Here is a 24566-nt window from a genome sequence, read left to right on the forward strand (position 1 = left end):
CTCCCCAGAGATCACAACCTTAATCCCACTAGAAAATTCTTAACCATTTTAGGTGATCCAAGGGAGAAGAATAGAACCCAGTAAAAATACCAAACACTACATATAAATACCTGTGGGGCTACTCAGCATCCAAATTAGCTCCAGAGCTAGAGAGGCCACATAGAAAGTCATCCCTGTACCGGAATAAAATTTGGACTCCACTCTGGCATAGCTTAACACTGAGCCACCCTTGTTAACCCACTTTATATGCCTAAAGAGCTTGTATTTGGCCCTACAAAGAATTCATTTTTGTGCCATTAATGATAAAAGTAACTATAAGAGATAGACTTATGTTACCAGTATAACTGAAAGGAATTAGTATGAATATAGATACCACAGGCATATCTATGTCCTCCTTGGAATGTACCAGGTTAGCAGAATTACTGAAAAGAACAATTCTAGCCACACATCTCCTTAGTGTCAGACAGAGCAAGGAAGAACAGAGACAAACACCCCCATACCCGCTATGTACACAAGGAAGAGACTTTGTCCCACAAATGAAATATCTTGCTTTTCACTGCAGGGACAATAAAAGTAAAAATATGGATGGACCTCAGAGGCAAGGTAGGGGAGGGTGGGATAAGGGGGAGAGATCAACCAAAGGACTTGTATGCATGCATATAAGTCTAACCAATGGACACAGACAACAGGGGGTGAAGGCATGAGTGGGGAGTTGGGGGGCAATGGGGGGACAAGGACACATATGTAATACCTTAATCAACAAAGAAATTTTAAAAAATATGGATGGAAATGATAATGGCAACCTATCATGCTGTAACAGCTCAGCAGACCATCTGATGGCTGGAGGCTGGTCACTAGGAACATACTCTAGGAAAAGCCACAGGATGGCTGTAAGTCCCTCGATGACCCCCTGGCCCTGTTCCTTCTCTGGCCCTATCCCTGCCCTGCCCCCACGCTGTCACTCCCTTCAACTACAGCCTCATTGGCCTCCGAGCTATCCCTTGCACCCTCCAGACACGCCCCACCTCAGGGTCCCAACACTGATTCCCTCAGCACCAAGCCTCTCCGGGTTGCTCCTCTGCTTCCTCAAGGCTTTACTCCAAGTCACCGTTTTAGTGATGTCTTATTTGACCACCTTATTTAAAACTGTAACCATGTTACCTGTCCTGGTGTTTTCTACCCCCTTCCTCAATTTGTTCCCCACAATAATTACTTGTTGAAAAAAAATTAATTAAAAGAAGCAAAAAGTGTTAATCAAGCCTCATATAAAATCAAAACATAGTCCCACCTGGAACCCTAAAAATGGCTTTGGCCACTGAAGTTCAAGGAAGGCAGCTAACCCTTCACTCTCCAATAGGCCCTGGGCTTAGTACCTTATAGACAGTCTCGTCTGGTGCATGTCACTGATTTTGCCCTATTCATACATCTCCCCTACCAGGGTGAGAGCTGGGAATATGCTTTACTTGTCTCCCTATTCCCAGCACGTAGCAGGTAAGCAATACAAGCTTCATGGATAAATGAATGTGTGTTTCACAATTCTTATGCTCTTCAAACGTTTAGTGAAAAATTAATCTAAAAGACAGCTGAAATTGTCAGGATCTCCTAGTTAGCTGAAAAAATGGCATAACAAAGCCAATATATGTAAAAGGCAAATTGCATGATAATGTCAAAAAATAAGCCTGGGAAAAGAAAGGAAATGACACTGTGCTCTCCCCCCAAGACTCTCTAGCCTCTTTCTTATCCAGGCTGATTGCATTATAGCTGGGAGCTTGGCCAGTCTAAACAATACCACGCCCCTAAAATAAACTTCAACTTTCTACCCTGAGGAAATTCTCTATTTTATTAGATGATTAACCTTTATGACCCCCAAATTTTAGATTTCATTGAGGTATATTTTTAGGTAGAGCCAAGGTATTTTTATGCCCCTCTTGTAGTGCTGTGAACAATAAAAGTAGAGTGCCAAATGCTTTCCTCTAAGAAGTCAATTCTAGTTTCAAGCCATGCATCAAGAGGTGTATTCTTTTAGCAAGTGTGGTGGTTCCAGCCATCTGATCATTTTGAAAAGCAACTGAATATGGACAGTGACTGCCTTATGAGGTTAGCAAATCAATATAAATCTATTTTGCCTGAAACACAAGAGAAAACACAAAAACAAGAGCATTATTTCCTAACCATTAATTAAGTCAAATACAAGTCAGTGTGAACTGGGAGTTTGGCCCTACAACAATAGCACTTATTCTATATGCAATTTACTTCAACCAGGTTAAGTCTGCCTTCCTAAAAAATTCCTGAAGCATGACCACAGCCTGCTCTTACATTTATCCCCATGCCCATGTCCTCAAATCACAAAACCACAACTTTCACAAAACCAAAACACAAAAGGCCCTTTGTGAGGGGAAACATAATTTTTCAATAAGAATAGCTGGTAAGTTTGCCTTGTCTTGGATCAGTAGTTCAGAAACCTTGCTGGTTATTTAGCACACGCCCAAACAATCACTGGTTTCATTAGCTTCTGAGCCAACTTCATTACACATTAACAGTATGATGTTAATAATATCCTTAATAATCACTGTACTGTTTACAAAGCACCTTTGTATACTGTTGGTGGAGCTGGCTGGTGTTTGATTAACAAATCTCTTCAGCGTCTGAAGGCCACATTTCAGACCTTTTAGTCTTTCACACTCCAGTGTACATCAGGATGATTTTTCAGTGAGTGTTAGGCATCAAAAATCCTAAGCTCCCTCTTGCATATGATCCTCTGAGAACCATTTACTTCAGAGGTTATATACACATTCTTGTCTTCCAGCAACTCAGTAGTTACATTTTAACCTACCCTTGGGCCCTACCTGTAGATGATACCACCCCATCCATCTATGTATTTTATAAGATGAATACTTATGGAACAGTTGTCCTACTATGTGGTGCAGGGTATTTTGCTATTCACAGGGAGTAAGACACAGTCCTTCCTTCCAAGTGTACCAAGATCAATATACAAATAACTGTCAGGCGAGGCAGAGCATGAGATAAAAAGTGGTATTGAGATTTATCACAGGCAGCAATCACATCAGGTTTGGAGGGGTTCAGACAAGACTTGGTGAATGTGATAATATTTGATCTGGTCCTTGAAGAATGGGTAAGACTTTAGCACAAGGAGAAGAGGAGAGAGAATTCCAAGAAAAAGTACAGTGTGAGCAAAGGTATGAGAAGAACAAAGGGACTGCTCCAGAAGCAGGACACAGACCAGCATAGGAGTACACCAAGCTACAAAGGAAGGGAAAACCAGAGCGTGAAGGGCCTTTTTGCAATTGGTAGAAGGGAAGGGTGAGATTAGGATAATGCAACCAGTAATAAGAAGGGTGAATCCTGGAGAAGAAAGTCTGGTAGCAGGGAGAGTCAAGAAGGTATTGTTGTCCAGATGAGATGTAAGGGGGAACTGAATGGATGAGAGCAACAATGGCAATGGGCATGGAAAGGAAAGAAGGGTTTTAAGGGCCACTGTGGGTCAGGACTGACAGGAAAGATTTGATGTATTGAAGTTCGGGAAGGAGCTGGTGATCCCTTATTTGGTGATTCTGGGTGATCTGGGAAATAATGGGGAATTTGAGAGGTGGCACTGGTGGGGGGAAGAGTGGTGCTTTATAATGAGGTTCTTCTGAAATGTCAATAACTAAATCCCTTTAATGGGATCCAAGTTGTCAAGTCAAGAGAGAAATAGGGCTGCTGGTGAGGTTATGGTGGAATCACATTTGTGGAGATTCTCCCACTGCAATCTAATCCCAGCCTCTCTACCTCAGAAATACCACAGGGAGGATCAAACTTGCAAAGTTCAAAGTGGTGCAATCTAAGAGTGAAATGCAGCAAATTCAGTGGCCTAGTTGGCCCACACCTCAAAGTTCTTAGTTCACAGGTTGGCTTGTGGTCACCCTTCTTCCTTTATTATATTTTTCATTTACCAAAGAAATTTCCAAATGATTTAAAACTTCTTCAGACAATTACTGGTCATTGGTCATGGCAAAGGCAAGAGGCTGATGACAATCTTGAATGGAGTCTTTGTGGGTTTATCAGTGGTTTGATTTCCAGTTTTTTACATTATTCTTCTCCTCATGCCTACTATTAATAAGTTAATACACTGCAGGTTTTTTCTCAACATAACTTTGTCAGACTACTAGTCCCTTCGCCAACAATTTTACTGAGTGACTCCAACTACGAGATTAGGCATCTAGTCATGTACTATGATATGATGGGATTCGATGCTGAGCTCTCCCAAGTATTTCTTGTCCTATGTACTCTTGCCATCTCATGTTCCTGTCAATCTTTAGGGTGGGAAGAGTACTTTTTCTTACTGACTAATCAAATTTTGCAAAGTCACTGCTTAAATGTCACAATTCAGGGCATATCTGTCAGAGTAAAACAAGGGAGCCTCGCCAGAACCACCCAAGGGGCAATCTCATGCAAGATCCAAATGAAAGCAAAGCTGGAATTATTCCTCCCCAAATGGTATCTGAGTTTCAGAGCAAAGAAAAGGGCAGCTATGAAAGGGTAAGAGCTGTTACAAATGAGCTTAGACACATGAAACAGAGAACTCTGCAAATTGCAAAGCACCTTGAAAATGCTAATTTATTCCAGTAAAGACATGTTCATTTCGCAATTAACCAGGGTTTAGAAGGTTTCTTTGTAATATTCACACAGAGATTAAGAATTTAAACGTGTACTATGGCTTTTGCCACTTGATTTTTGGAAATTTCATCCCAAGATGATTCGTAACAGTTTCAAATGTCTCCAGTCCTCAAAGTCAGACCCTTCCTATATTGCTACGAGACTCACCAAGATGTATGAACTATCCCAACCATATCCTACAGATATGTTTATGGGCCTCTAACCAGAAATCACCATCAGAACAATACTGAACAAATGACTTTCAAAGCAAGTCACTGTATGATCTCAGGTTTATTACAAAAATAAAGTGGCACTTAAGAAAGAAGATACAGAGAAAAATGATAGAAGAAAAGAAACAGAAAACAGAGTTTTAGGAGGAAATACATAATACATATACAGAATCTCAAGGGAAAATGAATGTATCAGGAACCTGAGAAGCTGGCAGGGATAAATCTGTCATGTTTTAGGTGTTAAAATTCTCTTCCAGTCTATTTCTACCACCCACTTGTGATATATCTGTTTTATTTCCATGTTGCCATGTGCCATGACTCAAAACACCCTTTCAATTATGCTAAGTCCTGGCATTCACCAAGCCCACCTGTTGTGGACATTTCAAGCCTCTGATAGATGCTTGAGGGCTAAGCTAAATGTGCATTACACTAGTCTATGATTTACCAAGTAGATTAATATTCAGTAACAGGAAATAAAACAGCAAATCAAATAAGCTTTAATCTTTTTATTATTTTTTTAAACCTTTATTGTTGAGGGTATTATAGATGTCCTCCCTTTTTCCTCCATTGCCCTCTCCAACTGGTTCCCACCCTCCCCCAAGCCTTTACAACCCTATTGACTGTGTCCATAGGTAATGCATATATGCATATAAATTCTTTGGTTAATCTCTCCTACCTCCCTCCTCCATTCTCTCTGAGGTCCCTCAGTCTGTTCCATGTTTCCATGCCTCTGTTTCTATTTAATTCATCAATTTATTTTGTTCATTTATTTTGATTTTTAGATTCAATTGTTGATAAATATACACTTATTGCCATTTTATTGTTCATATTTTTATCGTTTATTTCTCCTCCTCCTCCTCCTTCTTCTTCTTCTATTTTCTTCAAAAAATCCTTTAGCATTCCATGTAACACTGGTTCAGTGGTGGTGAACTCCTTTAGCTTTTCCTTGTCTGGGAAGCTCTTTATCAGACCTTTAATTCTAAATGATAGTTTTGCTGGGTAGACTAAACTTGGTTGTAGGTTCTTGCTTTTCATCACATTGAATATTTCTTGCCACTCCCTTCTGGCCTGCGAAGTTTCTGTTGAGAAACTAGCTGACAGTCATATATGCATTCCCTTGTAGGTAACTGCTTTTCTTTTGCTGCTTTTTGAATTCTCTTTGTTTTTAACCTCTGGCATTTTAATTATTATGTGTCTTGGTGTGGGCCTCTTTGGGTTCCTCTTATTTGGGATTCTCTGCACTTCCTGGACTTGTATGTCTATTTCTTTCCCAAGGTAAGGGAAGTTTTCTGTTATTTTTTTCAAATAGGTTTTCAATTTATTGCTCCCTCTCTTCTCCTTTTGGCACCCCCATAATGCGAATGTTAGTACACTTGAAGTTGTCCCAGAGGCTCCTTACACTATCTTCTTATTTTTGGATTATTTTTTCTTTTTCTGTTCTGATTGGTGTTTTTTGTTTCCTTATACTCCAAATTATTGATTTGATTCTCAGTGTCCTCTACTGTTGATCCCATGTAAATTATTCTTTATTTCAGTTAGTGTATGCTTCATTTCTGACTGGTCCTTTTTCATGCTGCTGACAGTCTCACTAATTTCCTTAAAATTCTCACTAGTCCCTTGAGCATCCTTATAACCATTGTTTTGAACTCTGTATCTGGTAGTTTTCTTGCTTCCAATTCATTAGTTCTTTTTCTGGATATTTCTACTGTTAATTTATGACATGTTGTCTCTGCATTTTGACTGCTTCCCTGTGTTTGTTTCTATGTATTAGGTAGATCTATTATGTCTCCCAGACTTGGTAGATTGGCCTTGTGTGGTAGGTGTCCTGTAGGGCCCAGTGGCTCAGCCTCCCCAGTCACCTGAGTTGGGCACCCTAGGTGCACCCCATGTGGACTGTGTGCACTGTCCTATTGTAGTTGAGCCTCGATTTATGTTGGCATCACTGGGAGGGATTGAGCCTCAGGCCAATCAGTTTCAAAGATCAGCTGCAACTACAGCTGAAGAACTGCTGTACAGGAGTCAACCTTATGGAGCAGTGGGGCTTGCTCACCAATTCCACCCCTTGGGTGTGTTACTTGTGGAGGTAATAAGGTAGTAATCCTGTGTGGTTGAAGTTGACCACCTGGTGCACTGGCTCTGGGGCCTCCCAGGAGGTGTAAAGTCAACCTCTTCCTGTGCCCTGCCCAGCCACCCAGAATGAGCTACAAAGCAATCAGCAGATGGCTGCTACTTGTGTTGAGCTTGGAGGTGCCCAGGAGAGGCAACCTGTAAACCAGGGTGGGCTGCTGCTAGTGCTGGGCTTGGGGCCACTTATTGAGAGGTATGGGGCTTGCTGATGCCAGCTGCTGCTTGTTTGAAAGATTTTAGGAAAGTCCAAAGCATGAGGCAAGAAAGGCCAGTTGTGTAGAAAAGCCACTGGAAATGGCTTGAATGAGCCTGTAAGTAGGGACAGGTGGGGTCTCAGGGAATCACCAGGGTAGAGTGAAAAGTGTGAGTCAGGTTAATGGTGATTCAGATATGGCACAGCCTGTCAGCTCTATGGCAGGGAGGACTCCGCAAAGGATCACTGGCCTCTGCCAGTACTTCTGTCTTGGAGAAAGCAGCCCTCTAGCTCTTGCCCTGATTCAAGACAAGTTAGTTCCTTCCCTAATATCTCAGGTTCCTTTCAAGCTGCTGCCCCAGCACTGGAGCTCAGAGGGTCCATGTATGGTCCCTTTAAGTGGAACCGCCTGGGACTTCTGCAGCCTCCTTGTCACTCAGCCACAATCCACACTAGTTTTTACAGATAGAAGTTGTGGGGACTTCTCTTCCTGGCACTGGAACCCTAGGATGGAGTCCTGGTGTGGGGCAGGGACCCCTTGATCCTCAGAGAACCTCCACAGCTAAGATAACCCTCCCAATTTTAAACTGCCACACATGGGTGTGGGACCAGCTGGTTCTGCAATTCCACCCCAGTCTCCACCCCTCTTATCAGTTTCCATGTGCTTCTTCTTTAATTCCCTAGTGTTAGGACTTTAGTTCAGCTAGATTTCAGGTGGTTCTGAATGATGGCTGTTCTGTATTTTAGTTGTAAATTTTGATGTGGTTGTGGGAGGCAGCAAGTACCACATTTACTTACACCGCCATCTTCAATCTCTTTATTCTTTTTTAAAAATCTAAATTCTTTATTGTTTAAAGTATTACGTATATCTCCTTTCCCCCCCCATTGACCTCTCCCTGGCCACTCCCACCCCCCAGCACATGCCTTCACTTCCCTATTGTCTGTATCCATTGCAATCTCTTTATTCTTAAAGCTCTAATGGAGATAGACTGCCTTGACCAGAGATATTATCACAGTACCTCATGAGTACTTCTTGGTGTGAGATCTCAGCTAGTAACATAAAATCTGTCTTCATTTACCAAGGGGCTGTAATTAATGTTACCATATTATGCACTAGTAGTTTTTAATTACCAAAGAGTGGATAGCCCCAGAATTCTGAGTAAAGGTTGGTAAAGGTGCACAGAAGCAGGACTGGGAGCACAGGAAAAGGAAAGAGATAAAGGCAGTGATCTGGGTATCACTTAAAAGTCTACATTTTGTTAGGCAATAGGGTTGATTAATAGCAGGGGCAATCAGATTTCTAGAGGATTGAAAGTATCTAAGGTGAAAGCTTCACTTGGTCCCCATATGCCATTTTTTCCCCAAAGGCCATTATTTGTTTGCCTGGGCAGTGTCTCAATCTAGATTTGAAGCAAATACTCAAGGAGGACCCAGAAGGTGGTCCGCAGCGATTCATGGTTGAGAAAGCAAACATGAATAACTTTCTGTGGAAAGAGCTATTCTGTTTGCGAGGACAGGCACTATTATGTGAAAACAGCAGTAGATTAAAGGCCAGTGCGATATTGTGTGTAGCCTGCCATGACGTGAGGTCACTGTCTGAAAAGGTAGCTTGTTTTTTCTGTCAGTTTGTGCATAGTCAGGACCTAGTATAATGGGTAGGGTCTGTGGGTGTTTCCATCTTCATAATGACTGCATAATGACAGAGATGGAAGTGATCTTAAGATACCATCCAGTCCAAACACCACATTTTATAGATGCAGAAACTAAGACACAGAGATGGGAGAGAACTTGCTTCACTATGTTAGGAGAAGCTCCAGGTCTAGAACACGGGTGACTGGACTTCCAAGGCACTATTCCTTGCACCATATCAAGCTGCTTCCAGCAAGGGCTCTTTACTCATGACAATGTAACACCTAGGAATGCGGTTTACGGTAAATGGGGTTCATGGTCCCTTGACTTTGATAATCAGCCACAGCAGCTAGATCACAGACCTCAAGACTAAGGGACAGTTATATGATTTGTCAATGAACACTTTGCAGATTTTCTCATACTACAGCAAAAGTCAAGTCAAAAAGACCATAAACTTCAGCTGAGATAACTGGGAAATGGCAGTTGATATAGAGCAAAGACAGATAAGGACCAGGTTGGTAGAGGAGCAGAGGTTTTGCCTAAACAGTTGGCACTTAAGGAGCATGAATGAGTGATTTCAAAGCTCTTAAAGTCAAGCAATACATTCACCACACCAGGCAGCAAGTACATGAACAGAACAATAGGAACACAAAATCCATCAAATAGAACATGAAAAGGAGTCTGCAGCTAGAGAGGCAGAAGCTACCAAAGGTCATGCACTTGAAAAGATTACATCACATATACCTCAAATTCCAATGCTGCTTCTTCATTTTCAAGCAGTGTGATACTCAAAGAGAACAAATATGTGAATATGTACCTAGTGTAAATAAGAACAGATTTCCTAAGGTATGGAAAACTAAACAAAGAGTGACAGTTGTTATTGCATCCAATGGAGTTCAGATCAAATAATTTTGACTCAATCATAGCTATTTTTGATTATTTACATGAAATAAAGTCTTAATATTTTTAAAAAATATATTTTATTGATTTTTTACAGAGAGAGGAAAAGAGAGGGATAGAGAGTTAGAAACATCGATCAGCTGCCTCCTGCACACCCCCTACTGGGGATGTGCCCGCAACCAAAGTACATGCCCTTGACCGGAATCAAACCTGGGACCTTTCAGTCCGCAGGCTGACGCTCTAGCCACTGAGCCAAACTGGTTAGGGCAAAGTCTTAATATTGTATAAGATTATTTGAACAACATTTTTCTAAGACAAATAATATGGAATTTGCTCTGAGAGTTTAATATGGCTATATCTAATTTTTTTAAAGTTACAAGGGAATATAGTATGGAGGCTAAGGTCATGGACTCTGGAGCCAGAAGGTCTAGAGCAGCCGTGGGCAAACTACGGCCCGCGGGCCGTTTGGAATGAATAAAACTAAAAAAAAAAAAAAAACAAACCGTACCCTTTTATGGAATGATGTTTACTTTGAATTTATATTAGTTCACACAAACACTCCATCCATGCTTTTGTTCCAGCCCTCCGGTCCAGTTTAAGAACCCATTGTGGCCCTCGAGTCAAAAAGTTTGCCCACCCCTGGTCTAGAGACTCTAATCCTGCCTCCAACCACTTACTGGTTGTGTGCAAGCAAGTGTTACTTAACTTCTCTGTGACTCAATTTGCTGATCTGGAGAATGGAGACAATAATAATATCTATATTAATTGTTTTTTGGGAGAAATAAAGTAGTAAATATCTATAACCTTTAGCACAGTAGCTGGCACAGAGTAAGCACAAAATGTTTTTATTCAATTACACTCTAAAATATGGATGTCCCAAGCAGCAGATCTCTGCAAAAGAGGAATTTATCTTCAAGTTTACCAATTCACAAAGGATATGTGGAGAAGAGATAAGAGCTCACTCAGGATCTTGGCCAAGAGTCCAGCTGTAAGGGTTATGGGCCTGGGAATGCTTAGGGCACTAGAGAGCAATTATAAAAGTCCTAGTAACTCAGAGGAATCAGCCTCTGGCAGCAGGTCAGCCTAAAGAAGAGAGAGCTGTATATCCCACACAGATAAAGAGGGTTCAGGAGCAGATGACAGAGATCAAGGGAGAACAAAACCCTGCTCTCTTGATCTTCTAGTGCAAATAAAAAGCCCACTAGATCTAGGTCACCTTCTCAGTCTAGGGGTAACGAAGGCTCTTCCCTTCATCCCTCCTTTCTAATACAATGAACAAGATCTCAAGTTGGCCTGAAGATCAATAGCAAAAAGAGGCTTACCTATACCATCAGAACAGTAGCTCCAGCCAGAATGCAGGTCAGTTTTGTACTATGTAAGTTAATTCTGAATGAATGCCAAAGATGTGGATCTGAAAGACCCTGTCTTATTAGGCCACTTACAAGGACTCAGCAGCACAGGTGAGGTAAGATTGCCTGTGGGGAGACTTAACCTCAGTGGTCACAGTAATGACTAAGGTCTCAAGGGTGGCAAACTAAAATATGCATTGTGTAACCAACTCCTAACCAAAGATACACTGTGGTCAAGATGAATCCAAGTTAAAGCACCAGGAGTTGGAAAGACCAATAGAAGACTGGTATCTGACCAACCTGTAGACAGGCTGTATGCTATAATGGCATTTGTTCTGTTGGATAACAATCTACAATGACCCAGAACCTATCAGCAGTTAGTGACTAGGGGAAGAGAAGCTGTATTATTAGGTCCACTGATCTCACCCAAGAGCCCCAAAACTAACCCATTATCAGGAAGGGCTCCTTAAACCCTGTGACTCATCTCAACCCAGAAGAACACAGAGAAGGGAACAGGGGCAGGTCACCAGCCCAGGGAGGCAGGATAGAGGCAGGGATCCACTGTGGGGAGAGAAAGGACAGGCTGGTCCAAAAGATTCTCTGAGGTTTCTTCAAAACCCCCATAGCCTTCTCTCCTAGTGGCAGGGTTTGGGGAAGACCTGCAGCTACAACATCTCAATCCCATATAATTCAAGCTCCTTTATTTTGCCTAAAATTCTATCAATCAGGACTTCATCTGGGTTAACAATAAAATGAAAAGATCACTGGTGTTAGTGAAAGCAGCTAAAGGATATGAAGTCCTCTGGAGTTATCAGTGATACTATTTTACAATTGAAGTATTTCTTGGGTAGAAATTTAAGTTGTTTGTTGTTTTATGTTCACAGTGAGACTTAGTAGACATGTTCATGATTTCACTTAGTTATTTTATAGTATATTCATAAAGTTGTGCAACTATCACTCCTAATTCCAGAACATTTTCATCACCAAAAAAGAAACCCTGGACCTCTCAAGTAATCACTCCCTATCCCCCCCCCCTTCCCAGCCTCTGGCAATCACTAATCTACTTTCAATCTCTATGGATTTACCTATTCTGGACATTTCACATAAATGGGATCATACAAGCTGTGACCTTTTGTGGCAGGTTTCTTTAACTCAGCATAATGTTTTCAGGGTTTGTGCATGTTGTAGGTGTGTCAACATATCATTCATTTTTATAGCTTAATAATACTCCATTGTATGGCTATACCACATTCTATTTTATTCACTCATCAGTTAATGGACATGAGTTGTTTCTACTTTTTAGTATGAATACTGCTGTGAACATTCTTTTTTGTGTGTGGATTTATTTCTTTTTCCCCTTTTTATTGACTACTAGAGGCCCATTGCATGAAGAAATTCGTGCAATAAGCCTTCCTTCCCCTGGCTGCCAGCACCGATTTTCCTCCAGCACCTGAGACCCAGGCCTTCACTCTGGCTGCAGCGGAGAAGCCAAACCTCTTCAGTCTTCAGTCTTCACTCCTGTATATGCAAATTAACCACCATCTTTGTTGGGTTAATTTGCATACTCATCCTGATTGGCTGGTGGGTGTAGTGGAGTGACACAAATTTGCATGTTTCTCTTTTATTAGTGTAGATATCAGGGTGTCATGGTTAACAAAATTATACAGGTTTCAGGTGCATAATCACACAACACATCATCTGTACACTGTATTGTGTGTTCACCACCCAATGTGGATTTATTTCTTAAATGTTCCTCTCCTATCTCTGCCCAGACACTCACTTCCCCCTTCCATCAGTAAAAAATGATACCAGTGTCTTGTTATGTTCCCAGAGATGCTGGACATATGAGAAACAGGTAGCTATATACATTTTTCAAAAAAACATAATGGTGATATACTATATACATACTCATCTGCACCCTGCCTTTTCTACTTAATATATTTTAGAGAACTTTCCATGTTAGTACATAGAGACTTTCTACTTAGTAACATGTACATAGTATTCAATTGTGTAGATATACCACAATTTATTTAATCAGTCCTTTATTTACAGACATTTAAGTTGCTTATAGTGTGTTATTACAAACAATGCTGTAAGAAATGTACAAAATTTAAAATGATGGAATGGACCAACTAAAAAAATTGTAGTAAGTTGATTTAATCAGACTGCCTTCCTCTCACACCCAACAGGGTCAGCTGCCCTAAAAGAACAGAGTTGTGAAATTTACAAGGGAGGGGAGTGAGAAAAGGGAAAAGGATAAAAGGATCTCAAGTGGATCAGGTAGCTCCCATCAAAGCTTACTGAAATGGCAGATTATTTTTGTTCATGCAGAGAATATGCCATCTGGAAATCCTATGCCAACTATGCTAAGGTTACCCTCAGTTAATAAACCACCCAGACAGGAAGTGGCTTTTGATTCCAAGTCTAGTGCTCTTTGCACCAAACCACAATGCCTTGCCAATAAGTTACAAAACAATAAACTCAGTAAAACACTTAACAAAATGTACGTATGCTCATACAGTGAGGGATTGTGACAGATTAATGGCAATGAAGGATTTACCTCTCAAATTTTAGTGTTCATCATGTCTTTAGGCTAAAAAGCTATAAAGTACATGTGGTGTTTGACTTTCAAATATTCATGTTCTCTTTTTAATTTTTTTTTAAATGAAAGGTGGCTTCTCAGCTGGGGATTATAATGGAGCAACCTGAGCCGGGCACAAGTCCTTTAGGACTATTAGACTGGCAGCATGTGAGTGATGCGTATCACCAACCAAGTGCACAGCTCTGATTCACAGGTCTGACCTTAACTGCCTGCTGGGAGAACAAAACACCACACTCGTTCATTATAGAAACCTGTCAGGGATTTTTCAACTCTATCTGTGTCAGAATTTTAACCCTGTAAGTGTTCCTTCTTTAAAGCAGAAGAGTCTGCTCAATGTCTGTAGTCTCAAAATCAGTCTTTTCTGAAATGGGCACTTGTTATATAAAGGTCACATAACTAACTGAAGCCAGGTGACTTGTATTCTATTTGTCACTGATTTACCAACTTAGACTGTACCTCCCTGTTTCTCTCAAACAAGAAAAAGACATGTCACTAGCACTCTCGCTCCAGTCTCACAGCTAACATGTAAAAAATTAATTCTTTGGATTTCAAGAAAAGGGTTTAATGTTTATAAATCAACTTAGTATATGCAAATCATTTTAAAACAGAACCAGTCAGAAATAAAGAATACTATAACTGAAATTAAGAATACATTACAGGCAATCAACAGTGGAGTAGATGAAGCAGAGAATCAAATCAGAGATTTGGAAGATAAGGAAGCAGAAAACACCCAATCAGAACAGCAAAAAGCAAAAAGAATCCAAAAAAATGAGGATAGTGTAAGAAGCCTCTGGGACAACTTCAAGCATACCAACATTCACATCATGGGGCATACCAGAACGCAAAGAGAGAAAGCAAGAAATTTAAAACCTATGTGAAAAAATAGCCCTGCCAGTGTGGCTCACTGGTTGAGCATCAATCCATGAACTAGGAAGTCACAGTTTGATTCCTGGTTGTGGGCTCAATCCCCAGTAGCGGGTATGAAGGAGGTAGCCAATCAATGGTTCTCTCATCAATGATGTTTCTCTCTCTCTCTCTCTCTCCTTATCCCTTCCTCTCTATGAAATTAATTTTATATATATATGAAAGGAAACCTATGTGAAAAAAATGACAGAAATTTTCCCTAACTTGGTGAAGGAAATAGATATGCAAGCCCAAGAAGCACAGAGAATCCCAAGATGAATCCAGAGAGGCCCACGCCAAGACACATCATAATTAAAATGCAAAAGGTTAAAGACAAAGAGAGAATCTTAAAAGCAGCAAGAGAAAAGCAGTTAGTTACCTACAAGAGAGCTCCCATAAGACTGTCATCTGATTTCTCAACAGTAACTTTGCAAGCCAGAAGGGATTGGCAAGAAATATTCAAAGTGATGAAAAGCAAGAGCCTACAACTAAGATTACTCTACCTAACAAAGCTATCATTTAGAATCGAAAGTCATAGAAAGAACTTCCCAGGCAAAAAAAGCTAAAGGAGTTCACCACCAGACCAGCATTATATGAAATGTTAAAGGGTCTTCTTTAAGAATAATAAGAAAAAAAAATAAAAAAATGTGAACAATAAAATGACAATAAACACATATCTATCATCAATTGAATCCAAAAATCAAAATAAACAAGCACGCAGAACAGAAACAGACTAATACATGCAGAGAACATTTTGATGGTTGTCAGTCTAGGAGGAGTTGAGGGAATGGGTGAAAAAGGTGAAGGGATTATGAAGTACAAATTGGTTCTTACAGAATAGTCATGGGGATGTAAAGTACAGCATAGGGAATATAGTCAATAATATTCTAATAACTATGTATGGTGTCAGATGGGTGCAAGTTTTATCCGGATGATCACTTAGTAAGTCATATACTGTCTAATCACTGGGGTGTGTATCTGAAACTAATATAATAATGTATGTCAATTGTAATTGAAAAATAAAAAAATTAAGGAATATATACATATATGTGCATATATATACACACACACACATACACATATACAGTTGATCTTTCAACACCATGGGGGTTAGGGGTGCTGACTCCCACGCAGTCAAAAATCCACATATGACTTTTGACTTCCTCAAAACATTGCTATTAATAGCCTACTGTTGACCAGATGCCTTACCAATAACATAAAACATCAATTAACAAAATTTTTATTTATTTTATTTATTTATTTTTGTTATTGCTTAAAGTATTACAAAGAGTATTACATATGTCTCCTTTCTTCCCCCCTTGACCTTCCCCCAGCCTCCCCTACCCCCCAGTGTCTTGTGTTCATTGGTTATGCTTATATGCATGAATATAAGTCCTTTGGTTGATCTCTTACCCCCCCCACCCCCCCACCCACGCCCCGGCCTTCCTGCTGTAGTTTGACAGTTTATTCGATGCTGCTCTGCTTTTGTATCTATTTTTGTTCATCAGTTTATAATGGTCTTAATTATCCATAAATGAGTGAGATAGTGTGGTATTTTTCTTTCATTGACTGGAATTATGCTAAGTGAAATAAGCCAATTAACAAATTTTTAAAGCTATATGTATTATATACTATATTCTTACAATAAATATGCTAGAGAAAAAATGTTATTTAAAAATTATAAGAAAAAATACATTTACAGTATTTATTGAAAAAATTATCTACATGCAGTGCAAACCTGTGTTGTTTAGAGTCAACTATACATAAATCAGACTTTGTACTTAAGTAGGTAGTGTCTTCTAATTTTTCAAGTGGCTTTAATTTTTGGCATGACTCACACAATTTTCACAATAAACACACACATTTGTCATGCACCATAAAAATGTAGTAGCAATATCCATGATAGAGATTCTCTCAATTTAGCCCAAGCTTTGAAGGAGATAGAATTGAGAAAATGGTCATATGGATATATTAGTTTTACTTAGGGTGTAGCTATTTAATCCTCTTGATATTTAGTTAATATTTAATTATTTGTAAAAGCACAAGTAGCTGGGAACAAATGTACAATAAGTAAGCTCCACATAATCTTAGTTCTTTGCTTTGATCTAAAAATCAAAAGCATACTTCTCTACATATTTGTAGTTGGTAATTTTAGTTGCTTTAAGTAACTGACATGGTTTATCCTTCATTCTTCACAAAGAGAATAACTTGGAAAGCTCTCAACGAAAGAAAAACATAAGCTAAGATAGAATACTTTTATTCCAGAAAAATTAAGTAAAACAAGGAGCACTTTTTATGTATGATGTCAAAAGGGCTGAAGATTTAGTAACAACTTGAAGAAGTGAGTTAATCCCTTTGTAACACAGCCAAGACAGAGTTTATTTTCCTACTGTTATGATGGTAACTTAGAACACAGAGGACAACAATATCAAATATCAATTCCCTCCAGAGTTGTAACTTTCTAAATGTAGTAATTACTAATTTGCCAAGATTATCATTCAACATACAAATAATTTCTGCATAATAATTTGAATCTCTATGCCATTTTCTACATCAAGTCCTCAAATGCTGTCAAATAAAAATCAGTACTGTTTTCATGAAATAAGACTACAGGTGTTATAGGTAGATAAACTGAGACATTAAAAGATTAAGTGTCTTGCCTTAAGAGAGGGGGGCAAGGTCAAGCTAAGAATAGAAGCTCAAGTACTGTCACCTGTCCTAATCATAAATCTAGGACACTTTCTACCTTCCTGCTGGCAATAAGTACATAGTCTAATCAATTTTTATGTGCTTTAAACATGTTTTGCAGTAAAATGAATTTTCTAAGCTGATTTGTCAAAATATTTAATTAACGGTGGTTCAATGTATATGGACTATAGATTATACAGTATTCAGACACAAAACAACTTTTTTCAAATAATATTAAATGTTAATATCTAAAAATTTATAAAATAATTCCAAAAGCTTGAGGCCTAACAGCAACTAGTTATAGTCTTAAACTCCTCTATTATACCATATGCAGTAAATCAGTTTTATTATCAGTGCTTATGGAACCATTACAGAACAAGTTAGTCACTTTCTGAGATCAAAGAGCAAGTAAGTGGTAGCGGAATCAACCTTTGCAACCTAATAGTTTCTTCCAAGAACATAGTACATATTATTCCGTGGTGCCAAGGAGTTTATATGGGTTTTAAATGGTAGTGTTTTTGCCTGAGGGGGTTGGTAAAATGTTTACAACTCCTTATACAACTCCTTAAATTCATTATCTACTGACACATTTAAAATATATCTAGCCCAGCCAGTGTGTAGCCCATTTGGTTGAAAGTCGTTCCATGAACCAGGAGGTTGCTGGTTAGATTCCTGGTCAGGGCACATGCTAGGGTTGTGGGCTCGATCCCCAGTAGGGGGTGTGGATTGATGTTTCTCTCTCATGGATGTTTCTGTCTCTCTCCTCCCTTCATCTCTCTGAAATCAATAAAACCATATTAAAAAATAGAGTAAAATAAAATATATCAAATCATCAAGTTCCCCAACCATAGTCCCCACTTAACCCCTGCCTCTAAAATTTTCTGTTTTAACTTTATGTGGTTAAACATTAACTTTTCTTGGAAAGTCCAGAGATTGGGAAGACAGCAGAGATCTGTTTCTACCCAAGCTACAGCAGTTGAAACTGAAGTGGAAATTACAGGATTAGCCCCATAAGGGAGTGGGAAAAACAGCTTGGAAAAGCTTTTAAGGGATCTCCTGCCAGCTAACTCAAGAGTGCAAGTGAAGACTTCCAGAGGAAATATACCAAACCAACCCAGTGGGCCAAGGGAGAGTGTTTGGACATAATTCTGGGGATTGAGTATAAAGTGAACAAGGAAGCTTTGCGAGAACACAGGGAGTGCTTGCCACATAAATAGGGCAGAAACCATACACCAGCATTTTTAACCTCCATCCTGGTCCTACTGTTCCAATGGTAACAAGAGTGTTTTTTAATAATTTGCATTTAACACCTTCACACCAGGGTTTGGGATCAAATCCAGCATAGACCAATTTAGTCCTCAGTTAACTTGCCCCTCTACTTTCCAAATCCAATAGATTTTGCTGCAGTGACCAATATTGATGTTTATAACATTTTTTTCTTTTTTAAATATATTTTTATTGTTGATAGTATAACACTTTTAAAGATGATCCTCTCTCTATAAGAACTGGAAGTTATTTGGCTCCTGTTTCAATGATGAAAACAAAATTTACAAGTATAGCCCCCTCTTTATTAGGGGCCAGCAATGTCTGAGTCACGATAAAGTTCAGATTTAAAAATAAACCAGTATTCTTCTCCAACTCCATGCCAGAATTCCAGAATAATCTGTTACTTTTAAAATAAGGCTCCCAATTTTTTCCCTTTAAAACCAACATGGACATTTATTTTACATCTTTCACAGGATTCAATGACAATTTACACAATTTGTGTAATGTTTGAAATGCCAGGCTCCAAGTGTATACAACATATGAAGTTAACTTATACCTACATTTACTTTGCAATACATCTGAAAATATAGATTGATGGATAGATAGATGGATAGATAGATATGTGATAAAACAACTATAGTAAAGTGTTTTTAATGGTAGACTCTTAATGATGGGTACACAGGAGTTCACTGCAAAATAATTTCAACTTTGAACAGCTTCATAATAAAATGTCATAGGAAAAATAAAGATAAGCAAGCATTTAAAATATTGACTGCAGCCCTAGCTGGTCTGGCTCAGTGTATAGACTCTATTGAGTGTCGTGCCTGTGGACTGAAGGATCCCAGTTTCGATTCCAGTCACGGGTACATGACTGGATTGTTGGCTTGATCCCCAGTAGGGGGCGTGCAGAAGGCAGCGGATCTATGATTCTCCCTCATCACTGATGTTTCTATCTCTCCCTCTCCCGCTCTGAAATCAATTTTAAAAATAATTAATAAATTGACTGCAGCTACAAAATTGACACAAGCAGGTACTGGCTTCCAAAAGGCATTTTGAACAACAGGTACAGAATGTGGTACAATCCAAATAAAGGGACCAAAGGGAGCACCACAGCCTTCAAGCAAAAGTAATCTGCCAAAGCTATTGTAAAGCTTTTTAGTCATAATCAAAGAAGCCATAAAAACCTCATAATTAACTACAATATTGCACACATACATTTTCAGACTTATGTTGAGCAATTAGGGAACCTTTTTGAAGATTCCCTAATCCATTCACATAACCCTATCTAAGGGATAACACTGGAGCCAGCCTCCAGCCTCTTAACTACCTTTCCCCTTTTATGGTCATTTCAAGTTGAAAGCATATACTCATCTGTTTCCAAATTTCTAAAGGTACTAGAAAAAAAATCTAAATATAACAGATGGATAAGTGCTCATGGTAACTGGAAACCAAAATGTAACTTCAGCTTTGGCAGGCCAGTTCTTAACACCATGGCTTTAGTGTAATGGTCTTGCTGAAGACCTTTTGTCTTTATTCCCACAACAGAAACATTACCCTGGCTTTGATGGATGGCAGATAAGTGTTATTCAAAACTGTATTTTAGGCTGATATTAATACCTTTACTTATTTTAAAGTCAATCAGTAAGTATTCTCCAGTATGCTAACATTTACTACAAGACATAGTTAAAGTATATGTGTTGTTTTTTTTATTAGGTCTTTAAAATAGTTCAATACACTTTAAAAAATCTATTTCGAATGGTGGTAAAACCTCTGAAACATTTCTATGAATTCTAGGTTCTGTGGACTATAATGTGAAAACCACTAGGCTAGAAGGACCCTCTATTTGTACAGTTAGTGTTTATTTAATCCATGATCCTTAGGTAATATAAACAGCCACTAAACCCTCTCTAGACTTATATGTACATATAAATAAGTGGTAGCCTTGTGTAACTTCCTGATTCTGAATCTCTTTTCCCCTCCCTTACAGTAGCTAACTCTAACATTCTGTGCCACTATCCTCAACCCCGAATCTCCGTTTTTACTCATATAAACAAGAACATCTATTTCCTAGACTGGCCTTCCAAGTTTCAACAACACAATGTGACCACGTGATGTGAAAGGAAAGGGGCAGAATGTTATGTGTTTGTATATTTGCTGGTAGTTAAAAGCAAACAAAAAAATCCCCCGAGTCTGAAAACAGATTATTTCACATTCAACTTACCACCTCTTCTTAGCCACCACCAAAACCAATGTTAGAATCTTAGCAAAATCTGATAGCAGCTCTAAGTACATCAAAATTTAAACTACATAATCATATGCATAGTGAAGTATTTAGAGATGAATTATACAGATGCCTACAGTTTACTTTGAAATGCATCCAAAATATTAAGATGGACCAATGGATGGATGGATATGTGATAAAGCAAATACAGTAAAATGTTTCACTGTAGAATCTGGATGGTGGGAATATGAATGTTCACTTCAACTTTTCTGTTTGTAAAACTTCAAAATAAAATGTTGGAAAAAATGATGCCATGTGGTAGGAGTTATCATTCCATTCAAGAACATGCTCCAATGATGTCAGAATACTGACATTAGTGGAACAGAGTCAAACAAAGTTCCTGAGATTTTCCTGCGTCACACCACAGAAAAGCTGTGGTTTGTAATTTATAAAATGCCTTGTACTTAATTAATTGTATCTCTAGTAAATGCCTACTAAGCCTCTGGCATTAAATAATAAATGATATGGAAGACACCAGAGAAAATATCAGTATACTTGCTCCCAAGGAAGCTTCCAGTTACCTGGGAAAAGCACAGTACAATTTAAGACAGTGATCCCAACCAAATCCTGACTCTTAGATTGTCTTAGATTTTTCCTGCAAAAAAATGGAAAATACCCATGGGAAGATCAGAGTTTTGGTCAATATCCTGTGTAAATCTACGAGGACTGACAATACAGAGGACATAGCTCAGAACATAAAGGATGGGCTAAAAATAACGGAACATATTGTATTGTTTTCAGGTTCAAACCCATCATGTGAGACCAATGCCAAGGGTGGAGCCCATCCTCTCCAATTAGTCAGCACTTGAACCACTTTAGTGAGCAACAGACACTACGGATTATGACTCCCCTAGCCCATGTATACTGACAACTACATATGCAAACTCTCATTAGAACCCACAGAAAATGCTCCATAGTTCTGGGAAAGAAATACAGTGGGGCCTTGACTTACGAGTGTCCTGACTAACGAGTTTTTCGAGATATGAGCCATCTCTCGGCCGATTTTTTGCTTTGAGTTTCGAACTAAAATTCGGGTTACGAGACAGCTTCAGATACCCCACTGCTAGTTGGCACAGCGAACGTCACAGTGAACGCCACAACAACAGCCCAGCATCACGTGTCTCACTCGTTCATTTATGATTTGACATATGAGTAATTTGAGTTACGAACTCTGTCACGGAACAAATTAAACTCGTAAGTCAAGGCCCCACTGTACTTGGAATATCTTAAGTAAATTATTATTTTTGTAAACCTAAAAATACACAAAAATGGTCATATTGCATGGTTTAAGAGATTATGCCCACACTTGCAAAGACCACACATTCTCATCAAACTACCTGAAATCACTTAGGTGAAAAAATGTTAAACTAATTGTTTATCCAATAAATGGATAGCCCTCATTGAGAAGTTGCTATACAAAGTGTGAAGCTTATCTGGCTGATAGGACAAGAGAATCAGGCTACCATGCTAAATGCAAATTTATGTATTTCATTCATTTTTATTTAAATTGATTTGATCTTTAGAGCTGTTTAAACAAAATTGAAATATTAACAGTTAAATAGATAAGAAAATAAATTATAGCTATTATTAGCACAGCTCTCCATACTGGGCTTTCACCACATAAGGTTGATAAGAAAATAATGATAATGACAAGGATAATGATAAAAGTGCTACTCCTTCTGCATCATCATTAAGGGCTTCAGGCCTTAACATTTTGATTTCTGTAAAAGTTTTGACCTCAGCAATGCTTATTGTACTGACCATAATAAAATTTATATGATTTAGCTATGACCTTAACCTAACACATTTTCCAAGTTCAAGTAACAAGACACATCAGTCAAGGTTTCAAGCCCAGAACACCATGAGTATCCCACATTCATCTCACAAGTAATGCATCTCTTCTACAATTGAGCATTGGCTGTTGGCTTCACAAGTCTCTGCCCTATTAACAGAAGAATTGACAATGAAGAAAATCTTAAAATTAACTTCCATATCCACTGAGTTTTATGATATTAAAAATCTTAATAAGTATTCACAATTTCCTATTAGACTTGAACCAAACTTCATGACAGAGCTGAACTCTAATATTATATTGGTGAATAAATATACAAAGACACTTATGTCGCCTCCCTTGTCTCAGCCTTTATATAATCCTTATCATTTACTGATTCGTTTGTTCTGGTTTTAAAGGAAATGCACATATATGAGTTTGTTCCTAAAGAATATGAAGGGACTTGTAAATAAATTATCCATGAGTAAACACAATATATACTAGCCTTAAATAAAGTAAAGTACTCTGATTCAATTTTGGATAAATTATTAAGTTTCTAAAACTGGAGTATCCTTGAAAATCTCAAAGGATCATATGGGAGAGGATAAAAAGTTTTAAAGGGTCATCTGAACCAACTGAAATCCAAGACGGTGTTACTCTAGCTACATTAGAGATCTTTATTTCACATCAATTGGGAATAGATGGAACACTAGATTTGAATTTCAGTGTCCAGATCTTTCTTCTTCCACGGGAATCCTAGTCAAGCCCAATCTTTATTGTGGACTTCTATAGCACAGTTCGATACACTTGAAATCTGAAATATGATTTGAACATATATATGCAAGCAATAAAGGAGATACTTCTTAAAAATGAAATTGTAATATAAATCAATGTTCCCATTGATTTAATATTCTTATAAAAGGCTATCTTATAAAAAGTTCTTATATGCCGTTCATTCACATTAACTAAACATTTTATTGCATTGAAAAGAAAATTACTTCCTGGAGCCATTAGCAATGTTGTGTGCATGTGTGTGTTTATCTGAAAGACTTCTCAGCTTTCTTTACAAGTGCTATATATGAACTCTGATCGAAGACGACATAAAAATAGAAGACTCTGGAGATTCTACTTTCCAAGAGTCCAGTTAGGACCCTTTCTCTAAGTGGGGCAGTTTCTCTCCTAAAGTGAAAATGAATTCCTTCTAAATCAGAGGCTGGGAAAGTTAGGAGATGTACAAGAGGTCAAAATTAAGTCCATTAAATCCCAGCCCCAGATTTAGTCACCATAGAGACAGGGAAGATAAATAAACCAGTAACCTTAACAAATGTGCTGCACCTTTGCCAGACATATCTTTGACTTACCATTATTTTTACTTAAGTATCTTTCAGTCCAAACATAACTGATGATGAAGACTACAAAACCAAACAGAACTAGGCCCAAAAGAAATACGAACGCTCAAGCAGGCAAAGGGCAGGCAAGGAGTCAAGAGCTACCCCCTTCGTAATGTGCTCTCCATTCCCCTTGAAAAACGATTGCAACATGAAGCTCCAGAGACAATGACATATGGGGAAAATATGTGGTGCTAAAGCCAGAGGAAACCATGTCAAAAAAGAAAAACAGACATGAAGTAACTGACCTAATTAAAGGAGAAAAGTATACTTACAGCAAGGGAAATAAGTATATCTGAAACAGGGACTGCAACTGGAGGGGAGGGGATGCTGAAAGAAGGCTCATGACACCAGAGTGAATTTTTGTTACTTATCTAAATGAAACCAGAAGATGAAATAAGCATTCCCTTGAATTACAGCTCCATTAAGGTTCTACCTCAGTGTATACTGAGTCTAGACATAAGATTCACTCCCTGGCACTTCTGTACATTTATTGAAAACCTCTGAGACAAATACTTATATTTTGTTATGTGGGATGTCCAGATGCCTCTGTACCAACCACAGGAATCAGAAGAAAAAAAAA

At 38.6% G+C, this 24566-nt stretch overlaps 1 protein-coding gene across 2 annotated transcripts in view; it reads right to left on the reverse strand.

Moving 5' to 3' along the window:
• The window catches only part of FHL1 (four and a half LIM domains 1), a 71093-nt gene that overhangs the window by 12576 nt on the left and 33951 nt on the right, over positions 1 to 24566 (reverse strand). The window lies entirely within an intron of this gene.

The sequence above is a fragment of the Myotis myotis genome, unplaced genomic scaffold (genome assembly GCF_014108235.1).
Source record: "Myotis myotis isolate mMyoMyo1 unplaced genomic scaffold, mMyoMyo1.p scaffold_m19_p_4, whole genome shotgun sequence".
Classification (NCBI taxonomy): Eukaryota; Metazoa; Chordata; class Mammalia; order Chiroptera; family Vespertilionidae; genus Myotis; species Myotis myotis.